This window comes from Bufo gargarizans, chromosome 6 (genome assembly GCF_014858855.1).
Source record: "Bufo gargarizans isolate SCDJY-AF-19 chromosome 6, ASM1485885v1, whole genome shotgun sequence".
NCBI lineage: Eukaryota > Metazoa > Chordata > Amphibia > Anura > Bufonidae > Bufo > Bufo gargarizans.
Window position 1 is genome coordinate 19,804,283 of NC_058085.1, and position 15,516 is coordinate 19,819,798.

The 15,516-nt window shown below is 40.7% G+C and overlaps 1 pseudogene; it reads left to right on the plus strand.

Moving 5' to 3' along the window:
- Positions 1-15,516, plus strand: part of LOC122940390 — a 1,294,760-nt pseudogene that overhangs the window by 488,148 nt on the left and 791,096 nt on the right.

The window sequence follows — 15,516 nt, forward strand, 5'->3', positions numbered from 1 at the left end:
GTTTTGTGTTCAGTAAGTGAAATGCATGCTCAATCGGATTCAGGTCAGGTGATTGACTTGGCCATTGCATAACATTCCACTTCTTTCCTTCCAAAAACTCTTTAGTTGCTTTTGCAGTATGCTTTGGGTCATTGTCCAACTGCACTGTGAAGCGCCGTCCAATAAATTCTGAAGCATTTGGCTGAATATGAGCAGATAATATTGCCCGAAACACTTCAGAATTCATCCTGCTGCTTTTGTCAGCAGTCACATCATCAATTAATACAAGACAACCAGTTCCATTGGCAGCCATACATGCCCACGCCATGACACTACCACCACCATGCTTCACTGATGAGGTGGTAATGCTTGGGATCATGAGCAGTTCCTTTCCTTCTCCATACTCTTCTCTTCCCACCACTCTGGTACAAGTTGATCTTGGTTTCATCTGTCCTTATAATGTTGTTCCAGAACTGTGAAGGCTTTTTTAGATGTCGTTTGGCAAACTCTCTAATCTGGACTTCCTGTTTTTGAGGCTCATTAATGGTTTACATCTTGTGGTGAACCCTCTGTATTCACTCTGGTGAAGTCTTCTCTTGATTGTTGACTTTGACACACATACACCTACCCCCTGGAGAGTGTTCTTGATCTGGCCAACTGTTGTGAAGAGTGTTTTCTTCACCAGGGAAAGAATTCTCCGGTCATCCACCACAGTTGTTTACCGTGGTCTTCCGGGTCTTTGGGTGTTGCTGAGCTCACCAGTGTGTTCCTTTTTTTTTTTTTTTTTTTTTTAGAATGTTCCAAACAGTTGTTTTGGCCACACCTAATGTTTTTTTTTTTTTTTTTTTTTTTTCCAACGAAAATTAAGAGTAACAACACACATCAGACTTGCAGGTCTCAAGACTAGTGTCATCAGAGTTGCATAGACAGTACATTATTAAAGTGTTACAGGAGTTTACTTCATGACAGTGAATAATATCAGAGTACATCACCCCACATTATACTGTTTTGTATCCGAAGCTCCAGAGTTAAGACCACTTTCACGCTCACAATCACACCCACCACAGCGCTGCAGCTTCCCCCCAGGGAAGGAAAGATTTGTCGGCCAAACCACTCATATGCATCACCACCTATATAAGAGTACGGAGGAGACTCATCCTTATAACATAAGACTGCACTCCTCTGTTCATATAAATAATAATAAGCCCACTGCACTCCACTTTCTCCTTTCCTGTAGGTAATATATTCACTCATGCTAATTCAGGCGCTGGCCTCGCTTGTAGCCAGAGTCCCCAAATTTTCTCAAATTTCTCTGTATTGCCTCTCGCCAGAAATGTTAGTTTATACATCGGCAAAATCGCATCTATAATTTGGATTCACTTTTGTACTGACGGAGGTTTCCAATTCAGTAAAATGACCTTCCTGGCGTAGAACATCAAGAGTCTATACAGTATCCTAGCATGCTTAGTCTGGATCAGATCATTCACTAGTGCCAATAAGCTATTCTCTGGGGAGCATACTGCTGGCAACCCTAATTTCTCATTAAGAAATTTGTGAATTCCCGAACAAAACTGTGCTATCACTGGGCAGCTCCATATCATGTGAATCAAGGTTCCCCTTTCTGCGCCACATCTTGAGCATTGAGGAGTATCCAATTTACGCATACAATGTAATCTTACTGGAGTCAGGTATGTGCGATTCAGCCATTTAGCCTGTATTAATTGGTCCCTTGCACTGATTACCGAGTGCCTCCAAGTGTGCACTAGTTCTTTCTCGTGCTTATCCTCCAATTGCGGAATATCCACTTTCCACCTTGCCAAAGATTTAGATAAGGGGGATGAGGCCTGCGACATCAATTCCACATAGAAGGAAGATACTGGTTTACACAACTCTCTCAATCTAGCAACCTTTTCAATGGAATTATATTCTAGCTTAATGGGATCCTTACCAAATAGTTTAGTACATGCATGTCTAAGTTGGAAGTATCTAAACAAACTAGATTTGGGGATCTGAAATTCTTCCCTGAAGTCTCTAAATGTCTTGAAGCCTCCCTCTACGTATAATTGGCTAACGTTCTTCACCCCATGTCGCGGCCAGAACTCAAACTCCTGCAGCTTATACAATTCCTGTAGTCCTTGATTACGCCACAACGGCGTCACCGGGGGCAACTTCTCTCTGTCTTCCCTATTCTTGTTCACCCGTACTGTTTTCCTCCAAATGGTCAATACCGCCAACATATTAGAAGTAAAACATCTAACCGGATATTTACCCCCCCCTATATATAAAGTTTGTTAAAGCTTCATAGGATCCCAACAATGCAGCCTCCAGAACAGTCTCTGGATTATTGGCGTCTGCCCTGATCCACTAACTGGCATATGTCAGCTGCACTGCCTGGTAGTACTTGTGTATATCAGGGAGAGCCAAACCACCCCTAACATAAGATGCTTTCAGCGTATCTCTGGCAATTCTGGGCTGTGTATTGGGCCAAAGGAAAGGAGTCAGTAATTTATCAATTGCCTCAAAATGGGATTTCTTTAAAAGCTCCGGTGCCGCCCTATACATATATAGTAGTTTTGGTAACAATGCCATTTTGAAGATATTTATCCGCCCCACCAGGGAAAGAGGAAGGGCTACCCAAGCCCTCAATTTTTGCATAATATATTCCATAGTCGGAAGCAGATTGAGAGAGGTGAACTGTTTAGGCTCTTTATGCACTATGACTCCCAAATACTTGAACTTATCAACCACTAAGAGTTTTGACCTTGCCGATACTCTCATATTCTCGGTGTCGTCCACCAAATACTACACGGATTTGGCCCAATTAATTTTAAGTCCTGAATACCACCCATATTCATCTACCACTTCTAAAAGTGTATCTAGTGATTTCTCCGTATCTCCAAAAAATACCAACATATCATCGGCGTAAAGCGATAATTTCTCTGTGATTCTAGAAGTTCAAAAGGATGAAGACAAACGAGTAAGAGTGTAGTTCGAAATAGGAGACCCAAAACTTGACAAAAAAGGAAAACGTCTACTCCACTGAAGTTGTGATCCCAATCCAAGTACAGTTGTGGCCAAAAGTTTTGAGAATTAGATAAATATTGGAAATTGGAAAAGTTGCTGCTTAAGTTTTTATAATAGCAATTTGCATATACTCCAGAATGTTATGAAGAGTGATCAGATGAATTGCATAGTCCTTCTTTGCCATAAAAATTTACTTAATCCCAAAAAATCCTTTCCACTGCATTTCATTGCTGTCATTAAAGGAACTGCTGAGATCATTTCAGTAATCGTCTTGTTAACTCAGGTGAGAATGTTGACGAGCACAAGGCTGGAGATCATTATGTCAGGCTGATTGGGTTAAAATTGCAGACTTGACATGTTAAAAGGAGGGTGATGCTTGAAATCATTGTTCTTCCATTGTTAACCATGGTGACCTGCAAAGAAACCCGTGCAGCCATCATTGCGTTGCATAAAAATGGCTTCAGAGGCAAGGATATTGTGGCTACTAAGATTGCACTTCATTAAACAATTTATGGGATCATCAAGAACTTCAAGGATAGAAGTTCAATTCTTGTTAAGACGACTTCATGATGTCCAAGAAAGTCCAGCAAGCGCCAGGATCGTCTCCTAAAGAGGATTCAGCTGCGGGATCGGAGTGCCACCAGTGCAGAGCTTGCTCAGTAATGGCAGCAGGCAGGTGTGAGCGCATCTGCATGCACAGTGAGGCAAAGACTTTTGGAAGATGGCCTGGTGTCAAGCAGGGCAGCAAAGAAGCCACTTCTCTCCAAAAAAAACATCAGGGACAGATTGATCTTCTGCAGAAAGTATGGTGAATGGACTGCTGAGGACCGGGGCAAAGTCATATTCTCCGATGAAGCCTCTTTCTGATTGTTTGGGGCATCTGGAAAAAGGCTTGTCCGGAGAAGAAAAGGTGAGCGCTACCATCAGTCCTGTGTCATGCCAACAGTAAAGCATCCTGAGACCATTCATGTGTGGGGTTGCTTCTCATCCAAGGGAGTGGGCTCACTCACAATTTTGCCCAAAAACACAGCCATGAATAAAGAATTGTACCAAAACACCCTCCAACAGCAACTTCTTCCAACAATCCAACAACAGTTTGGTGAAGAACAATGCATTTTCCAGCATGATGGAGCACCGTGCCATAAGGCAAAAGTGATAACTAAGTGGCTCGGGGACCAAAACGTTGACATTTTGGGTACATGGCCTGGAAACTCCCCAGATCTTAATCCCATTGAGAACTTGTGGTCAATCCTCAAGAGGCGGGTGGACAAACAAAAACCCAGTAATTCTGACCATTAAAAACCCACTAATTCAGATTATGAAAGAATGGGTTGCTATCAGTCAGGAATTGGCCCAGAAGTTGATTGAGAGCATGCCCAGTCGAATTGCAGAGATCCTGAAAAAGAAGGGCCAACACTGCAAATACTGACTCTTTGCATAAATGTCATGTAATTGTCGATAAAAGCCTTTACAATGTATGAAGTGTGTGTAATTATATTTCACTACATCACAGAAACAACTGAAACAAAGATCTAAAAGCAGTTTAGCAGCAAACTTTGTGAAAACTAATATTTGTGTCATTCTCAAAACTTTTGGCCACGACTGTACATTCTGAACTAGAAGATGATCATAATTGAGACCTACATTCTTCATTGTTGCTGCACGTTCAGAGTCTCTGATGGATTCCTGTACCTCTCTGTTGTTTGAGATGAATTTGTGAAGGCTCAGGTTTCCTCTTGCACATAACTCTTGGCTTTCTTTCACTAGTTTGATTGCAGATTCTCTAGACTCTAGATTGATGAGACCATCATCTACATAAAAGTTTTTCTTCAGAAAATTTGCTGCTGATGGGCAATCCTTTTCATTCTGATTAGGCAGGTACTTCATACCATAATTGGCGCAACCTGGAGATGATGCTGCTCCAAACAGGTGTACCTTTTATTCTGTATTCTGATGGGTCTGTATCTGTATCTCCATCCTCCCACCATAGAAACCTCAGCAAGTCTCTATCTTCATTCTTCAAATTAAACTGGTGGAACATCTTTTCAACGTTGCACATGACTTTCTGAATCTACAGAGTACTCCAGGCAGAGTGTTTGTAAGATCTGGTCCTTTTAGTAGATTCACGAAAAAGGAGATGAAGAAGGGTTGGTGGAGTGCCAAGTATTGAAGAAAAAATGATACCACTAATAGAGGCTTGGAGTGCCTCCCCAGAGATAAATAAAACCAAATGGTGTAAAGCCAAATAGGAAATTAAAAATATATAATTGTATTCTTACATAAAAACCCTGATCATCAAGGTAAGTATATTTACTGTATTATTTTGCAGATTATAATATAACACAGTCTTGTTTTTACTCACTTCACCAGGGGGGGTGGTGCAAGATAAAGCTCAAGACACATGACGCCAGAATAACCCCCCCCCCCCCCCATGCCGAGGTTGCCTGTAGAATGTATGTTTCCCTTGTCGTCCTGTTGATTGATGACTCAAAGGACTCCAGTACTTTGCTGAGCAATCAAATACTACTCTAATCTTATCTGGTTTCTTTGAGTGGTAGACACCTTGATGTGGGATGTACCACACTTCTCCCTCTTTAGGCTGATTATTAACTTTCTCTGCATGTCCTTCTTTGAGGTTAAAGTCTTCTAGCTGTCGGTCCTTTGACTCTTTGACTGTTCACTAATGTGTCTCTCCCTGTCATTGTGGTGAGTTTGAGCTTCACTGGTTCTGTAGCCATTTGTTATTTTTTGCAGATTTCTTGATCAATGAAGGTGACGTCACTCTGGGCATCCAGTAGCGCATAGGCGTAAACCTTCTTGTTCCTCCTTTTAGGATTTGAAATGCAAACTGGTACAACCATTGATGTGCCATTGCTTTCTCCTTCCCTCACTCTGCAAAAGAATACCGATACTTTATTTCTTTCCTCAGTATCTTTAAGTATTGAGGATTGATCTTTCTTTGGACGTTCATCATGTAGTGGTGTAGAATGGCATCATTTGCAAATGCTGCATGTGGCCTTTTTCTTACACTACTTAGTAACATGACCTTTTCTTAGGCATCCGAAACACAGTAGGTTATCCAGCACACATTTTCTTTTTCTTCTGGGGACTTCTCCTTCAATTGTTGACACTTATGTATGGAGTGGTTCTCTCCACAGAACATACACTTGAAGGCAGTCTGAAGATTTGTCAGTTCTGTCTCTCTACTGATCCCAGTAGTGACTTTGAACTTGCTCTCGTAGGTATCTGGACCTTTTTAGCTGCTGTGTTGGTTGCAAAGCTAGTTGCTCTTGCACGTCTTATCTCTCTTGCAGGCCTTTATTTTAAGGATTTTAAGACGTATGATGATCTTACTGCATTATATGCTATCCGTGCTTCCTTATTGACAAACTCAGAACTCTTTAAAACGTGGGAAGTTCTTGCCTAGATCTAACTGTTTAGTCACATAGTGATTCCATCTAGAAGCCAATTCTTCAGGTAGCTTAGTTAGCATCCTGTGGTTTTCTAGATAGTCCTTCAGTACTTCCAGTCCTTGAACGTGTGGGATGGCATTGCTGCATGCTTGCAGGAAGTCACCATACTCTTGGAGTCTGAAGTATTATTTAGGACCTATTTTAGGCCAGTTATTCAATTTCTCTCTAAAAGCTCTTTATACTAAGAAATGATGACCATATCTTGCATTACATTTTTCCCAAGCTTGCTTGTAGGCTTCTTCGTCTTTTCTATAGAAGTTACCTTCAAGAACTTTCTTTGCTTCCCCACCAACATATCTCTGAAGGTAGAATAACTTGTCGATTGGACTGAAGCAATGATGCTCAATGGTCATTATAAAACTTGCCTTCCACTCTATGAACTTCAGTACGTCTCCTGAAAATACAGTGGGTTCCGGTATGGGAAGTCTAGCGAGGACTGTTCTCTTGTCCTGTTGGGACAATAGTTGTAACACTCTCCTGAGCGTTACGTCACATCTACATCATCACGTCATGCCGTCTGTGCCCTTCTACGAATGTCTTTAATTTATGATTCCACCTATCATACATCCGGGCAAACTTTTTCTCCTTTTAATGCTGCCTCTTGCTCCAAATTTTCCAGCATCTTTGAGGTCGGTTTTCTGGCACGTGATGAACGTCTTAGTTCATCTGCTTAGGCTATATTTGTTTGAGGCAAGACTAATGCTGCATCAGACTCTTCTACCTCAGAGAGGTTCCCTTGCTCTTCAACTTCTACTCTATCTATCTTTGTATCCTCTAACAGTGGCATGGTAATACTAGGCTCAGATATTTTACTTCAAATGCAATACTAACAATCAATATGAATATTAAGAGTTCTTTCACTTTAAATGCAATGCTGACAAATGCAGAAAAAAATGACTGTCACTTTAAAAACAACAGAGATAAATGCAGGCAATAAATGACTTTCACTTTAGATGCAATAGAGTCCATGTAATACAAACTGTCCTTTTGTTTTACTTTAATGTCTTTATCTGAACACTAAAATGTCTCTTTATGCCAAAGCCTATATGCAATGATAAGTAATAAAAGGAAAGCTCTGACCTTATTCTGAAGAGCAGGATACTGCAATCTGAAGGTTGCTGGAACAAATGTCTTACAGGATACTTGTCTTTTCTTGATGTGATGCAATGCTCTGTGGAGACTTGCGATGCTCTGTGATGACTTGTGATGCTCTGTGATGACTTGCGATGCGCTGGCTTGGATACGCTGCTGCAGATTTTGGGTCTAGTGGCAGGAAACTAGTTGACTGCAGTATGTGGTCTCTCCATGGATAGCATTGCAGACACTCTTCTAGCTCTGGACTTTGGCCTCCCACCATGCGTCTGTCTCTCTCTAGGGATCGCAGGAGATTTGGCGCTTTTTTTCTGAATATCTTGCCTTTGCCATTCTGCCACTTTAAGAGTTGGCTGTAGTTTGACTAATGCACACATTCTATGGCCTTTTTGGTAGCTCCGCTGAGAAGTCTTTGCTTGCTCACTCAGGGAACAGTAGCTTCATGGCGGTATATGCTGGCGCGCCGCTGCTCTAATTCGCTCTTTACCGTGCAAGTTTAGGAGCACTATCGCTTCGCCCTCTGAGGGCAATAGTTCCAGTGACAGAGGTAGCACTATGAAGTGCCTTTTGCACTGTGGCATTAGAAGAATTTTGATATCTCTGACTTTTAGTCTAACCAGACTGTCTATTACTCTGTAATTCCTCTAGCGCCGTTCTATGGAAACAGTAGGTTTAAAGAGCACAGCAAATGCTTCAAATAACTTCTTTAGTAACTTCAACTTTTCTTCATATATAACACTGCCGTTATTTAAGCACTTTATGATCTCTCTGAGACATATATCTGAGATTTAATCGATAGTTCTACTGATTTGTATGGATTGCTATTTGATTGCTAGGGGCATAGCTATAGGGGAAGCAGCTGCTAGGAGGACTAAAAGATTTGGTTAGGGCCCCCTCAACAGTATTACACAATGAAATGATATACAGTGACAGTATAGACAGTGTATAAAACTGATGGAACAGCTGCCGGCCCTGGTCTGAGAGAGTGATCTTTACTAGCCACAGTAATGTATTTGTAGTTTGTATTTGCAATATAGCTCTCAGTGGAGTGAATGTCTCTTCAGCTCCTGTATCTAGTGAATAATGATTCTAGCAGCCCAGATTCTTCACCAGTATTCAAGGAATATATGGCATCCCTCACCAGGCGCTTTTATCAATATCTGCAATTGCGTAATACGATGATTGAGAATGGTAGCGTAATGGCACAAAGAGAAGCAGCGTTGCATCTGATTGTTTCGGGAGGGGACAGAAGGGGATGATATCTCTAACATATCGATTGATACTAGATAAATACCTAGAATCTCACCCACTGACTAGAATGCATAAATGGGAGACAGATGTGGGTGAACTCACGAAAGAGCAATGGGCTGATATATTATAGGCGGCGCCTGTGTCATCTTTGAGTTTAGGTGCAAAGTCAACACTATGATTGTATATGAAAAGGCCGTTTTCCAGAAAAGGGGCTGTACCAGCAAATTTGAGAAACAAATGTGCATGGGTGCTATCTCAGGTAGAAGAAGCAGCTGATCCTGGAATGAAGAGTTGGGCGGTCGGGGCGGGGGGGGGGGGGGGACGGAGAAATGGGGTAGTTAAGAGTTTAAATAAGAAGTATACATGACAGTTAACAACTAAGATACAATAAGACTCATGTTGAATCTTAATTATTGTTGCAAATCAATTTTATTGTATAATGTATTACGGTATGTACATTTGTGTTGTACTCTCTTTTGAAATCAATATAAAAAATTATCTGATTTAAAAAATTCTTTGTTTCCTCTTCTGATTGATTCTTCAGAATTACACCTGAAATGTATTTCAAGAAATTGGTTCCTCTCTAGGGATATACTTTTCATATTCTTTTTTGATGGTGTGTACAGTATATATGAGTTGTAAGCACTTAAAGGAGTTGTCTCATCTGAGACAATGGGGGCATACTACTAGGATATGACACGGAGAAGGCCAAAGTGGTGGCTGGAGGACTCTGGTCCGGCCACCACCAAGCGCTCTCCCGATAGTAGTGAATGGGAGTGCACTGTGCATGAATGGCCACTGTTTCCAGGGCCTGACTGAAATAGCCAAGCCAATGCCGAGCCGGTGCTGCGCATGCACACTGCACCCTCCACTACTTTTGAGGTTCCTTTTAGGAGATAGGTGTGGTTCACAGTGCTGGGACTGCACCTACCAGATAATAGGGGTATATCCTAGCGAATTTCCCCCATTGTCTCAGATGAGACAACTCCTTTAATATAAATGCGTGAAAAAATGAAGATAATATGGTGTGGGCCATGCAGTGTTTATTTGAGAGTGACAGGACTGAGATTTGGAGAGACCTCGGTGTGCAGTGTCCTAGCTGCAGCGATGATGTTCGGGTCACAGGATTATTCTTTGGCGCTTTATGTAGTTGTGTAATCGGGAAAGGCTGCAGGATAAGGCTACATTCACACAACAGTGAAAAACGGCACACAGCAGTTCTTAGAATGAATTGAAGTTAATGGCGCTATTCACGTGGCCATTTTTTTTTAGGGCGAGTGAATAGTGGTTGTGAAAAATTGGACATGTCATGCCAGATGGACCCCATGTAAATCAATGGGACTATTTTTAATGGCCATTTAGACAGGAGTGCATCCATGTAATGGCCGGTTATTATGGGTACACTAGTGGAAAATGGCCTTTTAGGGGTTAAAATAAAAATAAATGGCCTTATCTGCTTGCACACACAAGGCAGTCTCTCTTGGTGCTGAAGGACCTGTGCTACCAACGTGATGACATCACCATGCTCTTCCAGCATTAGTGCTTAGGAGTGCATGTTGACATCATCCTACTGAGAGTGCAGGTCCTTTAGCACCAAATGAAGAGCGACTTTTCTCTACATGTGCAAGTGGATGAATAATTATTACTGATGGGTGGCCACTCTGGGGAACATTATTACTAACTGGGGCCACTATGGGGGACATTATGTATACTGCAGGGATTGGTAATTTAATTTTAAAAAAAGCTAATAAAAATCATCTAAATCATTCTCAAATAATGGCTTTTAAAAATGAATGCAAAACGTCCAGAAGACTAAGAAAGGGATGCAAAAAGTGGTTGAAAAATGGCCTTGAAAAATTGTGTCCGTTTTTATGACTTTTTTTTTTTTTTTTTACGTGTGAATGTAGCCTTAAGAGCTCATACAAAAAATTCTCACCACTGAACACCAGATATTTCCTACCTGCCTGTGAACCTTGTAACCCTTAGGCCACTTTCAGACGTGCGTTGCATGAAAATGTGCGGGTGCGTTGCGGGAACACGCACGATTTTTCAGCGCGAGTGCAAAACATTGTAATGCGTTTTGCACTCGCGTGAGAAAAATCGCACCATTTTGGGATCGGTGTTCTGTAGATTGTATTATTTTCCCTTATAACATGGTTATAAGGGAAAATAATAGCATTACAGAATACAGAATGCATAGTACAATAGCGCTGGAGGGGTTAAAAAAAAAATAATCGTAATTTAACTCGCCTTAGTCCACTTGATCGCGCAGCCCGGCTTCTCGTCTGTCTCCTTCTTTGCTGAACAGGACCTGTGGTGAGCATTCATTGCAGGAACAGGACCTGTGGTGACGTCACTGCGGTCATCACATGATCCATCACCATGGTAAAAGATCATGTGATGGATCATGTGATGACTGGAGTGATGTCACCACAGGTCCTGTTGCTGCACACAGCTACGAGGAAGACAGAAGGAGATGCCGGCTGCATGATCAAGTGGATTAAGGTAAGTTAAATTATTTTTATATTTTTTTTAACCCCTCCAGCGCTATTTTACTATGCATTCTGTATTCAGAATGCTATTATTTTCCCTTATAACCATGTTATAAGGGAAAATAATAATGATTGGGTCTCTATCCCGATAGTCTCCTATCAACCGTGCGTGAAAATCGCACCACATCCGCACTTGCTTGCGGATGCTTGCGATTTTCAAGCAACCCCGCAGAATATAGAGCGCGCTGCGATTTTCCCGCAACACACAAGTGATGCGTGAAAATCACCGCTCATGTGAACAGCCCCATAGAAATGAATGGGTCGGGATTGCATGGATGGGCGGGTGCACTTGCGCATCGCATCCGCGCGGAATACTCGCCTGTGTCAAAGGGGCCTTACAGTTCTGGAATATATTGGATAGCACGGTCATGATGCTGCCAGTGTTATCCAATACATTCCAGAACTGTAAGGGTTACATAGCATCATAAATCAATACAATGCTATGCAACCCTGTTAGTGCACTAAGGGGGCATTCAGCGGTAGGAAATGTTTTATTTTATAAATGACTGATTGGGTGGGGGTTGCATGGAAGTTGATCAAAGTGGAAGCCAACCTGGCCTAGTTATGGTCCTTGGTCTACTAATAGATTGGGGTCTGTTTGGCCACCACAGTTTTAATCAATTCAGACTTTAATTTTATGCCATGTCTTGTTCTTTATGTGGATTTTTTTATATAGAAAAGTTATAAAATTTCAATGCAATTTTATGGTATATTATTCATCAATAATAAAATGTGTTTTATTTTTGGCAGATGAATGTACCAGGAACTCAGAGAAACATCTGATATCTTTAGATTTTAAAGTAGAGGATTGTGGTATCACACAAGTTACATTTGAAGAGCATGCCAATATCCAAGATATACCCTCATCCAATCACGGCAACAATGCATCATTTGATCCTTTTAAACAAGTCCAATCTTCTGATTCATCACAGACTGAAACACAGAATAAAAGTCACAGAAAAGGTGTTAAACATCAAACGGCTTACATAAGAGGGAAGCCATTTTCCTGTTCAGAATGTGGGAAATGTTTTAACCATAAATCACATCTTGTTGTACATCAGAGAATTCACACAGGGGAGAAGCCATTTTCATGTTCAGAATGTGGGAAACGTTTTAACGATAAATCGGCTATTGCTAAACATCAGAGAATGCACACAGGAGAGAAGCCATTTTCATGTTCAGAATGTGGGAAATGTTTTAACCATAAATCACATCTTGTTATACATCAGAGAATTCACACAGGAGAGAAGCCATTTTCATGTTCAGAATGTGGGAAATGTTTTAAGAGTAAATCAGATGTTGTTATACATCAGAAAATTCACACAGGGGAGAAGCCATTTTCCTGTTTAGAATGTGGGAAATGTTTTAACCATAAATCACATCTTGTTGTACATAAGATAATTCACACAGGGGAGAAGCCATTTTCATGTTTAGAGTGTGGGAAATGCTTTAACCATAAATCGGCTATTGCTAAACATCAGAGAATTCACACAGGAGAGAAGCCATTTTCATGTTCAGAATGTGGGAAATGTTTTTACAATAAATCAGATCTTGTTATACATCAGAGAATTCACACAGGAGAGAAGCCATTTTCATGTTCAGAATGTGGGAAATGTTTTAGCCATAAATCACATCTTGTTGAACATCAGAGAATTCACACAGGGGAGAAGCCATTTTCATGTTCAGAATGTGGAAAATGTTTTAACCGTAAATCATATCTTGTTAAACATCAGAGAATTCACACAGGATAGAAGCGATTTTCATGTTCAGAATGTGATATGTATTTCAACCATAAATCATCTCGTAGTAACATCAAAAAACCCACATATGAGAGAAGCCATCTTCATGCTTAACCCGTTTGTGACCTCCCTTATGTGTTTTTATGGTGGTCACTAACTGGCTTCATTCCTTCATACTCCTTTTTATAGGGAGATAAAACAGCGCCTTGCTTTCAGTTACCAGAGGTAGCTGAGGGATGGGAGCGATGATTGGGATCACTGTGAGAGCTCCCTAAACAAACATAGTCTCCTGTATTGAATGATTATTGATAATCAAAAGACAGATCCAGTTAAAAGTGAAACTAAAGTGTGTGTGTGTGTGTGTGTGTATATATATATATATATATATATATATATATGTATGTGTGTATATATATATATATATATATATATATATATAGATATATATATATATATATATATGTATGTATGTATAAATACGAAAAATGGCGGCACTGACTGCAAATGGAAAAAATGGGTGCACGTTCCAGGGGAATCGTCCTCTTACCCCAATCAATGGATCCAGAAAAAGGACGGCACTCCGGTCTTGAAAAAAGTAAAATTATTCTTTAATCAACCTTGCGGTACAACGTTTCGGCTCCAATACTGAGCCTTTCTTTTTAAGACGCCGCTGTACTTCTTCGTGGGTCAGACAGGGCCTTTTTAATGGAGAATTTACTTTAACATTCTGCATTTTATCTAACAGTTTATTTTCTTCAGTGAATACAGTGGAGAAGAAAATATTTAATAGCTTTGCTTTTTCCTCATCGCTCTCTGCAACTCCCCCCTCATTACTCTTTAAAGGGCTGACACCTTCAGATTTATACTTTTTTGCCATTTATATAATGGAAGAAAATTTTTGGGTTAGCTTTACTCTCTTTGGCAATGAATCTGTCTGTCTCTTGTTTGGCTGCTTTAATTTGTCTTTTTACATATTCAATTTTTTCCCTTGTAGTTTGTTAATGCTTCCGCGCTACCCTCCTGTTTTAGATCCAAAGAAGATACAGGCGGCACTCCGCTTTCAGTGATGCGGTGCGCGTGTCCAGGGAAGATCCGCACGTACTTGTATAGAAAGGACCGGCACTCGCTCTGGTAGTGGTTTTCAAGTAATTTTAATGGTCACATACAAATGGTAAGTGACGCGTTTCGGCTACTATGAGCCTTTGTCAAACATTTGTTTGACAAAGGCTCATAGTAGCCGAAACGCGTCACTTACCATTTGTATGTGACCATTAAAATGATGTAAAAATCACTACCAGAGCGAGTGCCGGTCCTTTCTATACAAGTACGTGCGGACCCTCCTGTTTTAGTGATTTAAATGCTATCTTTTTGTCATTTATTGCTTTCTTTACATTAAAATTTTTGAACAATTTTTTTTTTTTTCTTGTTCCTTAACCTTTTATTCCTATAAGGTATGTACCTTTCACAATTAGATTTTAGGATTTTTAAAAAAAATATCCTATTTTGTGGCTGTATTTTTATTGTTGAGGACTTTGTCCTAGTTAGTTAGGCCTATGGCCTCTCTTTGTTGGCTAAATGTAACTTTTTTGAAGTTTGGTATTTTTGTTCCTCCCTGAAGAAACAGTCTTTTGAATGACAATTGGAAGGTTATTACTTTATGGTCACTATTTAGGTGTACCCCAACCTGCACATCTGTTCTGTCAGATCTATTGGTTAATACTAAGTCCAGTATGTCCGTCCCTCTAGTCGGGCCCTGAACCAGTTGAGAAAGGTAATTGTCTTTGGTTATTGCCAATAACCTGTTTCCTTTTATGAGATGTACATGTTTCAGTTTCCCAGTCTGTATCTGGGTAATTGAATTCCCCCATAATAACCACCTCATTATGATTTGCCGCCTCGTCTATCTCGTTTAGTAGTAGATTTTCTGTGGACTTTTGTGTGAAAATTCCTATTATTATTTTTTTTTATTATAGTTTTTTTTTTTTTCCATGTATTTCTACCCACAGTGACTCCACATGTTCATGTCCCTCACTTATATCTTCTCGGACTGTGGGCTTTAGACAGGACTTTACATACAGGCAGACCCCTCCCCCTCTCCAGTTTTGGCGATTCTTTCTAAACAGACTGTAACCCTGTACATTAACCGCCCAGTCATAGCTATCATCCAGCCATGTCTCAGTTATTCTCACTATATCATAGTCCTCCTCACACATCACTAATTCTAGTTCCCCAGTTTTATTAGTCAGGCTTCTGGCATTGGGGGGGGGGGGGGGGGGGTTTGTTTGTTCTCATGGATGGTTTTGGACGCTGCCCCTTAATATATTCTGTCGGTGATTGCTTGTTCTGTGCACATAGTGGTTTCTATCTTGCTAGGCAGGGCAGTTATGCTGCACAAGCTTCACTTGC